The sequence below is a fragment of the Calypte anna genome, chromosome 15 (assembly GCF_003957555.1).
Source record: "Calypte anna isolate BGI_N300 chromosome 15, bCalAnn1_v1.p, whole genome shotgun sequence".
Lineage (NCBI taxonomy): Eukaryota > Metazoa > Chordata > Aves > Apodiformes > Trochilidae > Calypte > Calypte anna.
In genome coordinates this window covers 6,205,973-6,223,067 of record NC_044261.1, presented here as the reverse complement: position 1 = coordinate 6,223,067, position 17,095 = coordinate 6,205,973, and the positions used below count along the sequence as shown (strand labels likewise).

The 17,095-nt window shown below is 40.8% G+C and overlaps 1 protein-coding gene across 4 annotated transcripts in view; it reads left to right on the top strand.

Moving 5' to 3' along the window:
• ARVCF (ARVCF delta catenin family member) overlaps positions 1 to 17,095 on the top strand; it is a 239,993-nt gene that overhangs the window by 197,856 nt on the left and 25,042 nt on the right. The window lies entirely within an intron of this gene.

Genomic DNA, 17,095 nt, shown 5'->3' with positions numbered 1-17,095 from the left:
CAAATCGAAGAGCAAGGGTAGGGGATGAATTAATTTTTAGTTTTGCTGATTGTCAGTCTTCTGAATCTGGTATTCTTCCCATTGTGTAATGAGCAGTACCTGTAGTTTTCCAAAATCATGAGATTTACTGAAAAATTCTTCTGCATTGCATATTTGTATTTTAGCTCTGACAGAGGTGAAATCTTGCACAATCTGCATTCCTTCCTGGCGTATGTGGTGCTTTCTTTAATTGAGGATTAGGAGATGATTTGGGATCTCATCAGGCTTCTTACAGCTCTGGATGGTGTTTTGAGACTTGCACAGGTTTTTATGTGAAGTGTGTGCAATGTCACTGCAAAGATTCAGCCATTGTCATGGCAACTGCTGCAGTGCCTCCCTGTCAACCTTGCCTTGCAGGAAGAGCTCTCCCACAGCACCCTCACCTTAATGATCTGTGAATACCCAGAACTGCCTTAGTATTCTTCAGAATAAAAAGCTTAAACTCTTCCTGTATCACTTGTACAGTCTCAGAGGGTATAAAAAGACAGTGTGACTCAGTGGACAGAGCCCTAGGCTTAGACTTGGTATACCTGAGTTATGCTACTGGAAAATGGCCTGAGAAACTATTTGTGTGCTAAGAGTAAAAAATATATTCAGCAATACATTTTTGTTGACCTTTTTAGTAGTAGTCTCCTGCTAAGCTGCTGATTTACATGAGAACTCCTGGAAGTCAGGGTAAGACAGTTGGGGTTGTTCAGCCTGGAGGAGGATCTGGAGAGACCTTATTAGGGGCCTTCCAGTACCTGAAGAAAGCTGGAGAGGGACTTAACATGAGGGCATAACTAGTAGCATAAATGGCAATGGCTTTAAACCCAGAAAGGGGAGATTTAAGTTAGATATTAGGAAGAAATTCTTCGGAGTGAGAGTGGTGAGACACTGGAACAGGTTGACTCCCATAACTGGGAGGTTGTGGATGCTCCCTCTCTGAAAGTGTTCATGGACAGGTTGAATGGAGCTTTGAGCAACCTGGTTTAGTGGGAGGTGTCCCTGCCTATGCAGGGGAGTTGGAACTAAGGTCACTTCCAACCCAAACCATTCTGTGATTCTATGCTATTAAAAATTCTAAGAAGATTGCTAGAACTTTAGATTGTTCAGTAAAACAAGAAAATTAAAATTGTAGTTTAAAACCCCTTAAAAGCTCTGGTCAGATATAAGCCACTGAGTATAATTGGCTCTGATGAGATCAGCTCTCAGTTGAAGCAGAACTTCATTATTAAGATAGAAAAATCATGCAAGTTTTAATGATCAAAAGCACTCAGTTTGAGTGACAATATGAAGTGCTATTTCAAAAATCAACAATTATAGATTAATCTCTTTCATGTATTATTAAAGCCCTATTAAAGTGAGTTTTCAGCTGCAATCTTTGTGGGTAGATGAAACTTCAGTAATAAGATTTGCTTATGCAATGCAGCAAATGAACATTGTGGTAGTTAACAAATACTGGATTCAGTGTTGTGAAGTTGCTGTAATCCTGTAGTCAATATCCACGAAGCTTATCTGGAGGATCTAAAAATGAGCTTTTAATAATCTGATACCATGGTTTCCCTATAAAATACTTGTAGGTATAATCACCAAGCTTAGTTGAGAGTGGCTTATGATTACTTGAAAAAACACACACTAAAAGCAGTGAACCAGTTCAAACCTATTTTCTATCATTCTGGAAACTTAATTTGGTTTCCAAATTACCTTAATTGTGGGAATCTCTAACTATCCTGTAGCTTAATGTGATAATATCAGAAATTTTTGTAGTTTCTAGTTGGGATGGGGGGGTGGATTAGTGTCTCCCTAGGAGGCAGAGCTTTTCTCAGTCTTTTTTCAAGACAGTTTAGGAAAACGTTCACATCCTTGACAGTCCAAAATGTCTTGTGAGTTATTACCTAGTTTAAATCATAGAATCATAGAATGGATGGGGTTGGAAGGGACCTTAAAGATCATCCAGTTCCCACCTCTCTGCCATGAGCAGGGACACCTTCCACTGGATCAGGTTGCTCAGAGCCTCAACCAACTTGGCCTTGAACACTTCAAGGGAGAGAGCAATGCTAGTATTTTTTTTTCTTTTTTTCCGGGAATTTGTTTGCTTTAGAGAGGAATGAATGGGGGCAATTCTTTTTTCAAAGTGATAAACCAGAATCTCTTTTTCTTCTGATTGCTCTTAGTTTTCTAGTGGAAATCAGATTTTGCTGCAGCGCAGCGTTTGAGCAGCCCTAAAACCATTTCTAAGCCTGTAATAATTTTATGTGCTAGGCATTCTGGCAGGAGAAAACTTCCAGTTTAGGGCTGTTATCTGTGGTAAACTGGATAACGTCAGACAGGAGAATTTGCAGTGCTTTCAGAAGCTGTCTCATCTCATATTAAAAAGTAAATATAAATGTTCTAGCAGTGTCCAGAGTACTGCTGTCCTCATGAGGAAAGATGGTTGAACAGAAGCTTCTTGTTTCTTCTTTGCTGAATGGAGAATAATTTTTTCTGACAGTTGCAGAGAGAGTGGATAAATTTTGGGGGTATTGATAAAAACTTGAAAAGAGCCATATGAGAATGGGACAGCACTGTCAAGAAATCATGAGTGCTGTCTCCAGAACCTTGCTAAATGTAGTACTTTCAAAAAATTCCTGCTTCTGTAAAGGGGAGAAAAAAAACAAGTCTTGCTGAAATCCCTTCCCCAATATAAAGTAGGTCATTGTTGGCTGTCTCTGCAGTGTGTTCTCTGCTGCACTATCACAGTTTGAATGCTGATTTCTCCTGTGTGCACATTAACTACAAAGTATAGTACAATTCCTTTGCTTTGTTCACAGAGTCCTTATTTCTGAGCAGGAATAGTGGCAGGAAGCTCATGCAGTGGGGGAAGATTGGGATTAATCATATCTGTGCAGAGGAAAGCAGTGTCTCAGATGGCAGACTGTGTGATAAGGTTTTCTGAAAAGAATCAGCATTGATATGTGTCAGCCCTCTGAAGATGTTCTAAAGGTTGTAACATTTAATCCTCCTGGTGGGAAGGTGTTGGATTGCCCGTCTCTGTTCATCAGTGCTGAAGCATGGAGAGTCCAGAAAGGCAAAACAGCTTTCTAGATGAAATCAGCAGTTTATTGCTAACTAAACCCAGACCTCTGGGCTATTTGGTATAAGCAAATCTCGTGACTTCTTGTTTATGTGCATATACAAACAAGGGCATAAAATTCAATGCCTTAAGGTGCTTTGGTTGTTGAAGTTCAGATATGGTTTCAATTTATCTCACTAGGGAGTTGAAAGTTTCTAGCCATAAGGAGACATGCACAGGTACATTTCAGCCTGCTGGATGAGCTAACTCATTCTCTCCTTTAAATTAGTTATTAAAGTGGTTATTAATTTATCTTTTCCATTTTCATTATTTAAGCTTGCTTGCACTTTAAAGGGAATGTAAGTTCAGGAAAGCCAAGCAGAAATACTGAACTAGTGCTAAAGCTGCTTGTAGTTGAACAAACCTATTTTGTTGTGGAGGGACCTCACAGAAAAGCTGAATTTATTTGAAAGCTCAGCTTTGTGTGTACACTTACCCTGGTCAGCAGCCTGTGTGGGCAGAGAATGAGATCTTGGGTGAACTTGTCAGCAGGTGAATTTCTTCCTTTTCCATTATCTGAAATCCCCAGTCGCTTTCCTTGTAGCCTGGTGCTGATGATAGATTTTCTATTCCAGGAGGTGAGTGTTTAAATTCACTTACATCTTTTTGTTACTGCTCCAGGAAATTAGACTTCCTGGCACTGTCAGGGTAATGACTTTAACTTAGTAGATTACAAAAATGCCAGCAATTTATCTTCAGCTAAAGGCAACATGTAATGTGGGAGAGAAGAACTTCACTGAAGCTTTACTCTGACTTTCGGTTTGTAATTAAGATTAGCTGCTCTTCTCATTTCACTGCTATTCTAATTTGCTTTCTTAAAATCTTTACAAGTTAACTAAAGCATTCACCTGCCCTTTCCAGCTCTGTTCAATCAATAATTTTGATTGTGGTATTGTGAATAAATGAGTAGAGCTGATTGATTAATAGCACCATCCACACACCTCCTGGGTCTACTGAGTGGAAACCGAGGGACTGGGAAGATCTCCTCTGAAATAGCAAATAACATGTTCTTGTAATAACATCTTTTTAAGTATTTCATGCACATTATTGAGAATTCCTATCAGAATTATTAAGTATGTTTTCTTTCTTTTTCTTTACTAAGTAGAGTGTTCATTTTGGTCTCGTGTGTTTTTCATAATTTACAAAGCAGTGAAAGATTTCTCCTCTGTCTTTGAGTGCTTTGAGTCAGACAAAATTTATTTCCTTGAACATGAAAATTCCCAGATGGAGCCTGCCCTTGCCAAATTTTTTCCAGCCTGGTACCTGTAAATCCTCACTCTTTTTTTCTCAACATCTGTGATGAATTTGGAACAGACAACTGTGGATTTTTCCTTTGTTGCATACACACTCTTTTCATAGCTGAATGCTAATTGTTCTGGAATACTCTGCTTTTATTTATTTTATCTTCTTCAATTCTTATGTTGAGCTGCTTGGTTTTGTTCAAAGCTGGCTTGAAACATGGCAGCAGGTTCTTCTCTGGCCCATTGAGAGGTGCTCTACAGGTGGAAGCTCTTATTTGTGGTCTTTATGGACCTGTTAAATTTGATTATGTAGAACACAAATTGTATGTTTAGGGCTGAAAATGAAGCCTTTGAAAAGTCATATGGTGAAATGGAGCTGGAATGTGAATTGGAGGCCCAGCAGTCCTATTATGTCTTTTGTCTTCTTTCTGCCCTAACATATCTTCTTCCAATGAAAAGAATAAGTATGAAATAGCTTCTTGTTGTTACTACCAAGACAATTCCAGCAGTTTTATCTAGTACCAAGTGTAGTACAGAACAATGGTTGTGTTCATTTCAAGTAGACCAGTGTCAATTCAATGCTTTTCTCGAGTGCTTATGACCTCTATAAATTCTGCCACTAATTCTTTTTGCTTGTTAATACAATTCTATCCTACAGCATTCTCTCTTTGGAGATTGTTGAGGAAACAAATATTTTTATGTGAGAAATACTAAAGATACAACTGAAACCCTATGCAGTAACTATGTACAGTACAGCACTGCTGAGACTCACAGCTCTGCTCTGTGGGGCTTACTTATTCCACCAAATCATGTGAGAGGAATTTGAGACCATTACAGGACGAGCTCTCACTCTGGTGTTATCTGTCTGCCCAGGAATGTGAAGAACAGTGTTGGCTTTGCATTCTGGTAATTGCTGCCATGTTTGTCAAATCCTTGCCCTCTCACTTCTGAGAATGCCTGAAATTGCAGCTCTGAGCTCTGTGCTCCTGGCCCTTCCTTCATCTAGGGGGACATCCAGGCAAGAACTGTTAATTACAGATGAGACAAGCTAGAGCCCTGGCAGAGGTGAAATGGCTTCTGTGGAACAGAAAGACTTACAGCTGTAATAAGGGGAAGAACAAAGTTTGTGTGACTAGACTGTCCTATAAATTGCCCAGATAAGGGAGATTTACTTTTGTGTCAGGAAGATTTAATATGGGAACTTGAAGAGTTCTGCTACATGGAAGGGCTGCATAACCAATGTGAACTGTAGGAGAAATTTCAACTGTGATAGTTATGTATTTCTAACACCTCCCCAGCCCCAACAAGGCCCTTTTATAGTCTGAATGTCTTTTTCAGTTTTAGGTTATGTAAAGTTGAAGTTTAAGCTGAGGAAGCAGTGGCAAACAATTTCTGGGAGCAGGAGGTCAGAGGAATGATTGTAGTGATATAAGAATTTAATTCAGCTCTATATTTACACAGGGTTGAGAGTATGAAGCTTTTCATGAAGTCATAAGGTTGTTGGTCTTGTCTATAACTTCTTGGCAGCACTATAATTTTGTGCTCCTTTTTTCCCCTTTTTTATTTCTACCTCTGTCTTAACAGCTGGAGATCACATGCAAGACCAGTTAGGAATACAGCTTTCTTTCTGAGTTGTTTCAAACTCTTCCTTCTGAATGAGAAAAAGCCTGACTCACCTCTAAGGTACTTTGGCTTTCCTAGAAATAGTGAATGAGCATCTACAACTTTTCCTTCTCTTTATCCTTCTCTTGTCTTAAATGTTCAGTCCTCCTCAGTGTGTAGAGGGGAAAAGATTGCAGTTGAGGGTAAGAGTCTCTTTCTCTACCATTAGGTTCTTTCACCTGTGACTCTGGTGGGACTATAAAATAATTCCAGTAGTCAGCTTCCAGCTCCTTTTTTGCCTGAGGCTGACACCCAAGAATATGGATCAATTATAATACCTAGCAGCATCTTCAAAAGACAAAAATCCCAGGTGGTAAATTCCTTTTCCAACTTGATTTGACTTTGTGTCCAAGTTATAAATGCACAGAAAATGAGACTTACGCATGTGGTTATAATACCTTAAACTAGAACAGCCTATATATGCTAGCATTATAAAGTAGCCTATGAACAGCTTAACAGCAGGAGCTCCACTCAACCACATGGTAATTACAGCAGCTACTAAGGAGATGGAGTGATGTAGAGCTTAAGCAAAAGACAGAGCTGGAAGAAAGAAAGTCTCATTTTCACATTCCAGCCTTACTATTGACTTGCTGAGTGGCCTTAGGCAAGTTAATTGCATTCAGATGCCAGGGTTGTAGTGATCTCATTCCTGAAGTGTCTGCTGCTTCCACTGCCCCCACTAGAATAAGCACTGGTATTTTCACTGCTGCTGTGATACCCAGTGCAGCTGGAGCATACACGGTATGTTCACAAAAACAGCAAAATGCTGCCAGAGTATTGTGCATTACACAACTGTTGCTAGCACCACAGTGACAGTGATAGAAAAAACAAATTTAAAAAATAGTTTGTGTTAAAGGTGGATGATGGTAATGGCTTTCCCCAGTGGTGTGTTGTGTGAGTGGGGTAGGAGTTGACGTTGTAGAGAGTATTCTGAAAATATGAAGTATTATGAATTGCTTGGTATTCTTCCTATGCATATTACACTTACTGTGTATTTTTATGGAGAAGTTAAACTGTATTCTTTATGATGCTCTTTATAGACAGTTCAATACAGTAACCAATACATAACTCAAGACCTGGCAAGTTTCATGGCACAACTACAACATTTACTTGTAGCAACATGTTCTCTCTGGCAATGTAGATTCTTAACCCTCCAACCATAGATTGCATTTTCATTTCCTTTATACTTGGCGAATGTTTCTGCAGATAAAATAATAAATGTTGGAAAGTTATAATTTTCGGTCATATTTTCTGTTTGTTTCCACAGCCTCCCAAGCACTTTCTGCTCCAGCTAAAAATGGTTGCTAGATTTCTTTCCCCACCCTTCAGTTTGTGTATATGTTTTTGCAAGTCTCATTTAGCATTTCTATTCTACAAGCAATTCTAATTGTTACTGGAAAATAGAATGCTTGTTATTACAGAGCATGGCTCATTATACAGATGCTGTTCAAGGGCTGTTTATAAAACGAGAATGTGCCAAGAATGTCTGCCAGGAATAAAAAGCAGGAATTTGGTGGGGAAGTGCTTATCCCACGTAACTGTAACTGCCTGATTCGTGGGATTTAGTCGCTGCAGTGAAGAACTTGCTCTGTCCATCCCTCACTGTTGCATTATGTCAGGTTTTTGCTGTGCTGTTTCCTCGGTTCCAGCTAAGCAGCAGCAACAGTGAAAGCTTAGAGATTTTTTTTCCCTCCTTTTAGCATAAGCGTAAAAAATGAGATGATGCTTTGAAAAGAGGTGTAAATCAGAAAGTTGTCCTGATTGCCTAGCCAGTATTATTGTGAAGCTCAAAAAAGAGGAACTCAGCTTCTGGTGGAATTAAAAATGAAATTTCAAGTCAAAATCAATTATAGAAACCTTGTTGCACTAAGTTACAGTTGTCTCCAGTGTCTATCAAAAGCACCGCAGCAAAGTTCTGCTGACAAAGCTACTTGACAAGTTAAGAGAACAGCAGAAAGTTTCAGAACAGCTGAGGCAGAAAAATGGTGTAATGTTGATTTAAATCCCCTGCCAGATTTCCAGAAATAGTGTGTGCATAAGTAAAGGAAGTAGTTATATAGCTCCAGGTGAGTGTTATGAAGGCTGTGCCTTTAGGAGTAGTAGGAATGTGGGTAACTTTCTCAGAGGCCTATGTGACCCAAATGCTTTCAAAACTCAACAGTAGACAGATGTCTCTCAAATCTTACTTAAAATACCTGGCTGGGATGTTCTGGCTGTCCCATCTGATATTCTTTTGCCCACAAACATGCAGGCTAATGCCCCATAATTAAATGTTGGAACAGGTTCCCCAGAGAGTCTTTGAAGGGTTCTCTCTGTCATTGAAGTGTTTGCAGACATGACTGGACAAAGCCATAACTTGGTCTAAATTCAGATTTAGCCTGCTTTGAGCAGGAAGCTGGCCCAGGTGACCTCCCACACTCTTTCAAGCTGGCTGCTCTGTAGGACTTGTTAACTGATCACAAAGTCAGTCAAATAAAGCCTGTCTGCAAAAAAAAAAAAAACAAAAAAAACAAACAAACCAGCACATTTTTTTAGGGACAAGGTTTTTCCAAAACAACTTCATCCATGACAGCTAGCTAGGTAACTTGGATGGGAAGAAGAATGAGTCCATTTGCCTCTGCAGCCTGCCAAAGGAGCATGTGTGGAAAATGTATCTTAAGAGGTGGATCTCTGGTTGATTTTATTATCCACCTCCCTTGCCTGAGGTATGGCTTTTTTAAAAGAAAAAATATAGTTTTGCTTACAATATGTATTTTCTGTGGTGCCAGCACAGTAAGCCATGGAGTTCTCACAACACTATGTTAATCAGTTATCAGTGTTTGAGGGTCTGCTTGTAACAGCTGGTGGTGAGGGAGAGAAAAGAGAATTAAAACCAAATAGTTGTGAATTTCTGAATTAATTGCAAATGGAGATGTGAGAGATCAGGCTAGGATGCCTGCCTTATAGTGCAGCCAAGACAGGAAGTATGTGCAGTAAGTTGTCTAGCATTTTTTCTACTTCTGCTTGAACAGTATTTATTATAGTTAATGGAGAGCTTTAATCATGGTGTTAATCTGAAAATTAGAATAAACTGGAATGTCAACCAACCTGTGCATTCTAAATTGCAGAAGTCGCTGATGCTCATTAGTCAGACTGAAGCTGCAGTCATGTTTTGCAGAAAGGCAAGTAAGGAAGATCAAAAAATTAGGACTTCTGTTTTCTCTGCTTTAATTTCTAGTGCATTTACCTACACAGCTGCTGCAGACCTATTATCTGACTCATTACTTTGTAAACCACTTGAATGTGAAAGCTGCTATATAAAGCCATATTTATTTCTGTAACCCTGAGAGCTCTGCACAGGCTTAAAAGCTCCCCCTTTCTTCAGCATGTCAGGGGAATGATGTGACTTAATGTGCCATATACCTCTAACTGTGGATTGAAGAAAAATGACCTTGAGCTGAGAGGCAGGCATTTTACATTGTAAAGAAGACACTTAAATTTACCTGTCAGCTGGAGGGGGGGCAATCTTACTTCTGCATGGTTTAGAAAGCAATGTCAATCCAACTGTTCATTGCTCTGAACCCACTGAGAACTTGATTGCTGACCCAGGCATTTGCAGGTGATCAGTGTGAATGTTGATCAGTATGTGGCAGAAGAGAAAGCAGTTCTGCTTCAACCTCTCAGGTGGTTAGTTTCAGACCTGAATTTTCTGTGGCTTGGCTGTAGGGGAAAAAAGTAATTAATTGCAGGAAAAGTTGTTTGTCTGTTTAGGAACAGGCCATGACTCGGGCATATCTGAAAGGAAAATATGCAAAGAGCAATCCTTCCCCCTTATGTCCAGTTCAGTCATGTTTTGCACACCTTGCCACCTCCTTACTTGATGAATATATTGGTGCTTTTGTATGAGATATTTAGAGCAACTTCATATTCTTTTTTACCAGTAGCCTCAGCTAAGTTGATGTACCTGATACACTTGTGACAGACTGCTTGAACAGGCTAAGTCTAGGTAGACAAGACAGAAATCAAGTGGAAGGGGAAAGGGTGACACAGTGCAGCTTGGTGTGCAGGCACATGGCATTTCAGTGGCAGAGCTGGGAATAAAGATGATGTTTCCTGATTCCTAAAGCAGTGTCATTTTTGCTGGCTCATGCTAACAAGTCAGGTAGCAAGCCCACTACATTTGGAAATGTCACTTCTTGTCCTTATCGTGCAAAGCCTGGAAGAATATTTAATCTAATGAGTTTTGTTTTGGGACTTCTAAGATCACAACCAGTGAATCTGTAATCTTGTCCTGCTGAGAGTTTAAAAACTATGAGTGAGGAAAGCATCTCCAAAGACTTGTTCAAAATGTGAGGGTACAAGAGTAAGATCTAGAGAAAGGATCTGCCTTACCTGGCAAAATGAAGTGTCAAGGATTACTGGGAGGGTTAATTGTTTTGTCAAGTGTTTGGGATTTCTCAAGTGTGGGTGTTAGGAGGGTGAGACCTAATCCCATTTATTCAATTACACAGAGTGCTGCCTCCAGGTGAGTACTTCCCTTCAGGTTACTGCTTGTCTCTAAAATGTAAGACTTGGTAAATGCAAGTGTGACTTAGGTTTGGGCAGTTCTGCAAGGTCTTGCTTAATAGCTAAATTTCTAACAAACAGCTCATTTCCAAATCCTATGTATCTGTTTGCTGAAAGCAATGATGAGATTAAACCCACTGAAATTCAACTGTATGGGCACTTTCCTGTGTGGCTGGATCCCAGCTTCCCTGAAACACTTAAAATTTGATGCCCCTCTCCTCACTGCAATCTGGAGACTGTTTCAAGATCAAGCTACAGACTCAGATGGCCCATAAGAAACCATCAAGGTATGGCATATCTGAATTATTAGAAACTGGTATAGGTTGTAACATGATGGAATTTTTTATATTCTTGAAAAAGTATCTCACATTATTTACACTTATACTGGCCCCTTTAGAGTTTTCTATAGGGAGGAACAGCCTCCAGAGTAAATGTCAGCTTATGCTTCAAATCTTTTACATGGTAGTTTTAGACTTAGTTTTTAATTGCACAACATTACCATAAGAAAGCTGAAGTGAAATTGAAAACTGTCCTAAACAAAGTGGCTATTGGTTTAGGGAGCTTTTCACTATTATAGTGGTGATGAAGTGGCTTCAAAGAAGCTGTCAGAGTTGCTTTAGAGGTAGTGGCTGATGTGGCTTTGTTGTAAAATTTCTCATATGAATTTCTGGTGGTTTGTGTATGTGAGCTATGCCTGTAGGATGGCCAGGCTGCAGTTGGGTCCTACGTAGAGTTCCTCTGTTTCCTCTGGAAAAATGTCTCTGTGCTTCCTGTGTTCATTCCAACTAAGTATCCCAAATGTGTGGGTTTGGATAACTAAGTCTTCAGAGAACTACTTCTCTCTAGATCATGTCTTATCTCACATTTTGGTCCAAATCCAGATTTTATGGCAGGATCTGTATTTCCTGAAAACCAGGAAAGCTGATTTTGTGTCATTTCTGCCTGTGATTACCAGATATTAGATATTCAGTCAGTGCATCATGTTTACATTTCATAGAAACTTTTGTGATTTTCCCATGTGTTGGGTACCTCCCAGTCCATCAAATGAGGAAGAACAGCAACACCTTTTCTTGCCTCTCATCATCTGTTGCTCCTGCCTCTATATGGTGCTTTCAGGATTGGTGGAAAATCTCTGTTCTTCTAGGCATTAAGATTTTTAGCTTATGCTGAAATCCATGAGAATTCAGGACCCAGATTCTGTAGCTTGAAAACCTGGGCTGTAAAATGTGGTTTTTTGTTAAGAGAAGTTGAAGAAAAACTCCTGTTTGTGCTGCTTCCGCTCTGGCTTGACATTTATTTGACATTGAAAACATCAAATTCTTTTTCTTGGATGCTTGGTAGATACTTGAATTGCCTGACAGCAGCATAGTGACTGTAATTGAGACAGATTAGAGGCACTGGGCTGCCTTTGGGTGTGTGTGGCAGCTTTCATGAAATGGAGAGAGGAGCTGAAGCACTTTTGACTTTGGAAACTGTAGCAGGAACCAATTAGCAATTGGAGGACACAAAAAGTATTGGAGGAAGTGTTTGGGTTGGCTTATAATAAATTATTTAATAACATGAGGGAGTCTTTCCATATGGCACTTGCTTGTAAAGTGCTTATAAAGGCAAGATTGCAAGACTCTGCCTGTAATGAACCAAACAGGCTTCCAGAGTCCTGGTCATTAGGAGTCAACAGCCTTCCCTAGGCTGAGACTGGACCTGCTAGCTTCTTCTCAGCTTGGATTCTGATAACCTTTCACCAAGAGAGGGTAGTTGCTCATATCCAAATGTTTCCCTCTTACTGGGAAGTATTTTGAAGTGTTTGTTTCCATGAGGGTAAATGCACTTGAGAATAGACAGATCTATTATTCCTTCTTATTTGAGGAACTCAAGCTGTGTTCTGCTGCCCTTCACTGCCTTAAGCAGATAGGCCACTAACAAGCAACTGTATTTACTTGAATAATCAAACACCTGTGTAGTGGCTTATGACCATTTATGAGACTTTATATAAAAATCATTATGAGAAGTGAAGCATGAGTAACCTGGAAAGAAGCTTTCAAATTGGCTTCCCAGTGTAGTTCAGTATGTGTGAGCTCTATAATATTTTGGGTTTTTTCCTTGAAGTTTTTTCCCTTGGCACTGAACATAAAACTCAGACAAGCTGTGAAGGGGACAACCTGACAGGTGCCAGCCCAAGTGGAAACACTGCCTGTCGATCTCTGCTGCTGCTCTAAGCAGTACCCATTGCTGATGCATCAAAATGCTGTCAGGAGTGTGCAGGCTTTCAGAGCAGAGCAGGAAGTCCCTCAGCAGCAGGACAGTGTTTTGAAGCACAGTCAGTGGAATCCCCATAGCCTCATGCCTGACAAAGCAATCCTTTTTCTGTAAATCCCCTGGTACTGGAGGCTTTGGCTTTGCCTTGCTGGTTAAAGATTCAGTGCTGGCACTTCAGAGCATAAAGGCAGAGAAGGGCTGACCCCACAAGGTGCTGTGGGTCCTCCCCACACCCTGACTCACCACAGACCCAGTGGAGAGAAGAAAAAACAGCATCCATGGAAGTCTGGAGGAGTGTGGCCACTTCATCCAGGCAGAGCAGAGATCTCTGGCTGCAGTCAGCCCCTGACAGCCAGGCTGCCAAGGCTGTGGCTGCTGCCTTCCCTTAGCTGCCAGCTCTGCAGAGTCACCTCAATGGTAGCTGCTCCCCCATCCCATGCTGGATCCTACAGCTTGGAGCTGTGTAGGGCTGTGGCCTCTCCTGCACTCCAAATGCCCACATAAGTTGTCACTAACCAGCCTGCTTTGTTCACTACAAGGAATATCACATAGGAGGGCACTGAGTGGGACCATACCCAGCCTTGTCAGCCAGTGCATTTCATACAGTCTGTCTTGGAGACGGGAAAGAAGATGCTTAAGAGGTCTGCTGTGGTGAGAAAGCGTTTCCAGTACTTCCACCTTTCTTGCATAACTGGGTACTTAGTATCTGAGAGGTGTGGGTATTGCAACTAAGTAAGCATTACCATGTAGGTTTCTTTCTTCTGCATTGCAGCTGTCTTCTGTAGCATTTCTTTCCCTTTTCTGTGCTTCCCTACTTGCTGAGGTTTTCTGACAGTAAGTTTTTAAAGCTGTTCAACATCTGAACCATTCTGGATAATGTCAGAATCTTTTTAATAAAGTAAATTTATTTAAGTGGCATCTGGAGCCAAAGACCAGTGCATTGTTATTTTTGCAGTAAGCTTTTTTCTGCAGACAAATTTCTACTACTGAGCTGTGAGGAAGCTAAAAGCTCCTTAGTTTCCTGGAATCAAAACAGCTGATTGGCATCTGGAACCGCAAAGCCAAGTTTTACAGGAGCTTGAGGCCAAAAAAGGGCAATTTGAATCACATGAGCCTTAGTTAAACACACACAAAAGACTAGAGGAAAGAAAATGGTTAGGTCCAGGCAGCTACAAGTTGAATGAAGGAGTCCCTTAACAGTGCTGTTGATTTTCTGTGATGTCTGTAGTTCTGAGACGTTTTTGTGTTATGAGGCTTTTGGACTTGTTGATAAGATACAGCAACACACTGTATTTTATTACAGGACATAGCTGTGGTGTGATTTTAAATTTCTTTTTTAATGTGTTTTCCTTCAGGGAAGTATCTCTCTCTTTAATAAACACATTTGATACAGTAAGCTCAAACATGAGGATGGCTGGGCTGGACAATTAGGCAACTGCACTAGGAACAGCAGTGAAAAGTCTGTCTTAGATCTCGGGTCTCTTCAGCTGCATCACATGGCAGCACTGATCAGCAAGCAAGTACCATGCTTTACACAGGTTTGTAAGGAAACCCACCAGGGTTTGTTTTTCTCAGTTTAAGGAAAAGTCCATGAAAGCACATGTGCTCTGGCATGTGTATATGAATGTACAGTTGTAAAAACACATTTGTTTATATAATGTGAAAAGTAATAATTTTTCTCAAGTTTCCATTACTCATCAGTTTTGCCAGCCATCTCTCTGTCCTGTTGTTCCTTTGGGGAAGCTTAGCTAAATGGAAAAGGCTTTCAGTATGCTCAAGAAAGCTGTGAATTCAAGCTCTACAAATGCAGAAAGTAAGCAAGTTCCAGCCTAGAGATTCCTCTATTTAAAAGCTTTCCCCATTAATGAGAGGTCCATTTTCACACCTCCTGGTATCAAATGAGGCTTCCCGTAGTGTTGCCTCATTACTGTGTCATTCCAGAGTTGCAAATGGGGAATGATCTTTGGCTTTGCAATGCATTGGGATTAATGTGGTGTCCTGAGACCTCCTCTGGGCTTGTGCTTGCAGTTCTGAGAACAGTAAATTGACAACTCTCTGAGCTTCTGCATTTTCTACTGGTGTAACTGGCCCAAATGCAGGAAGGCAGACAAGCAATACGGGCTGGGCAATGCTCTTGTTGCATGGATTGTGCAGTCTTTGCAATTGCTATCTGTGGCTGAAAAGGAGAGGTGACAAAATAGAGCACAAGGAGAGACCCCTCAGGGGATATGAGCGATCACCAAGCGCTACCATCTGGGTCTTTTCAAAGAGGAGAAAGAAAACAAGTCAGTCGTGTAATTCCAGGCCCTTGCAGAGACAGAAACAGACATGTCAGAAGCAACCCTGGTCAGTAGGAGCAGCAGCACTGAGATCTAAAATAATAAGCATGGACATTTGACCTTGTCCACTGTTGTTCTATTATTCCTGTTAAATAGCAGACAGCATCTGGAAATTCAGGTTTTTCCTCACAGGGAAATATAATAGATTGACAACATGCTTGGTATTGATCTTGTATGGATGGGCCAAATTGCTGTCTGTTTAAGAAGTCCCCAGTGCAGTGCACATCATCACTGTGCCCAGTGTCCTTTTAATATCAGCTGTTAGAGACATGTCCAACCTGAAAGCTTCAGGAAGAAGCTTCCCTGGAGGCACAGGCAGGACTGCCCACATCTAGGGAGTATTTGCATGGCTGCTTCTGGCATATTGATTCACTGTCAGAGAGATCACCAGCCTGATATGCCTAATCTGTCTTTTGTCTTAAAGTATTGTACTAGTTCAGACAAGAGTAAACAATGGCCCTTAAGACTGCCACAGAAACAGAATTTCTCCAGGCTAGAGAGTGTTGACCTCTAGCTTTGAGTCTCAGGTGTGCCTGAGCTGTGTGTGCTGTATCCTTGCAAGGCTGGCAATGTCATGCTGTGAAACCCTGCAGAGCTGGCAGACCTTTCGTGAGAATTAGTTTTGAACCAAGTCCCATTTTGAGATTTTGCAGTGGTGATGCAGAGCCTGGAGTGTGTCATGGGGGCAAGCACCATGGTAAGCTCATTATGGAAAAAGGGGAACCTGCACTTCCAAACATTGTGCTTGATAGCTCATAAAACAGACTCCAATGTGTTTTGTGTGAGAGAGGAGAGACTGCTGTTTAATGTTTGATTTAGATATGTCACATTTCAAAACAGACTTGCTTTTGGAATAACATGATTGTGCTGTTACCTTTAAAATACACTGAATTCAGTTATCACTGTAACATGAAAAAATAACTTTGGATCAGAGAGACTCACAAGAAAGCAAGTGTTAACAATTCATGTACTGTACTTAAAGTTTCCAAGGTCAGATGCAAGTCTTCTGGGACTTGGGGTGAAAGAAGCTTTTTACATGAACCAACCATTTTAATCATTCAGCCATAAGGTGCAATGTTAACTTTGGGAGCAAAGCATTGTAGCTTGTAACAATGGTGTTCCTCAAAAACAAAGCCACTGCCAAAAATTACATAGGAATGTTTAAATGTGTTGCAGTTCATCCCCCACACCTCCTTTCCCTTTCAGTGGAGACTTTTAGCAACTCTCCCTTCTCCTCTCCAGCCTGCCTGCCAGGGATGTCCTGCTCCTCAGTAACAGATCTGCAGGGACGGCACATTCCCCTTTTGAACTAGTAGCTTGGGTAGTGCTCTAGTTACCTGCAGCAGCATTCAGATCCTTATTAAATATTGGTCCTCCAGAGCCTTTACGACTGATTAGTGAGCAGAGGAGAGAAGATTGTTAACAGAGCATCTCCAGTTGCCAAGAGACTTAGTTGCATATGCTTGAAAAAAGCCTTTGTTATTGGGCAATGTGTGAAACGCTGTTGGGAGAAACGCTGCGTGCAAGCTCTTTGGAAAGGGGAAACTATTAGCTTTAAAATGTGTACTCACAGAAAACTGAATTGCTGGAACTCGCAGAAGGTCAAAATGGGTTGTGTTTAATTGAGCCATCTCCTTGTTGAATTCCATATTCCTTGGATATCAAGTGGAGTATAACCAACCTCTTACAAAGCACGCTCTGTAAGAGAAGTTACTTTGATGACAGCTTGTGGAGCTTGGGAAATGTAAAGAATAATAGAAATGGCAAAAGACAGTTTGCTTTCCCAGGCATACTTACTTCTCCTGCGCTGCCTCGCCTTTCTATTTTCTTTCCTTGCTGCTTTTCTGTCTTCCCTGCAGTTAGCCTAGCTCCTTGGGTTGTTTCTTGCATACCTCTTCTCTTGGTAGTGCTGGTAACAT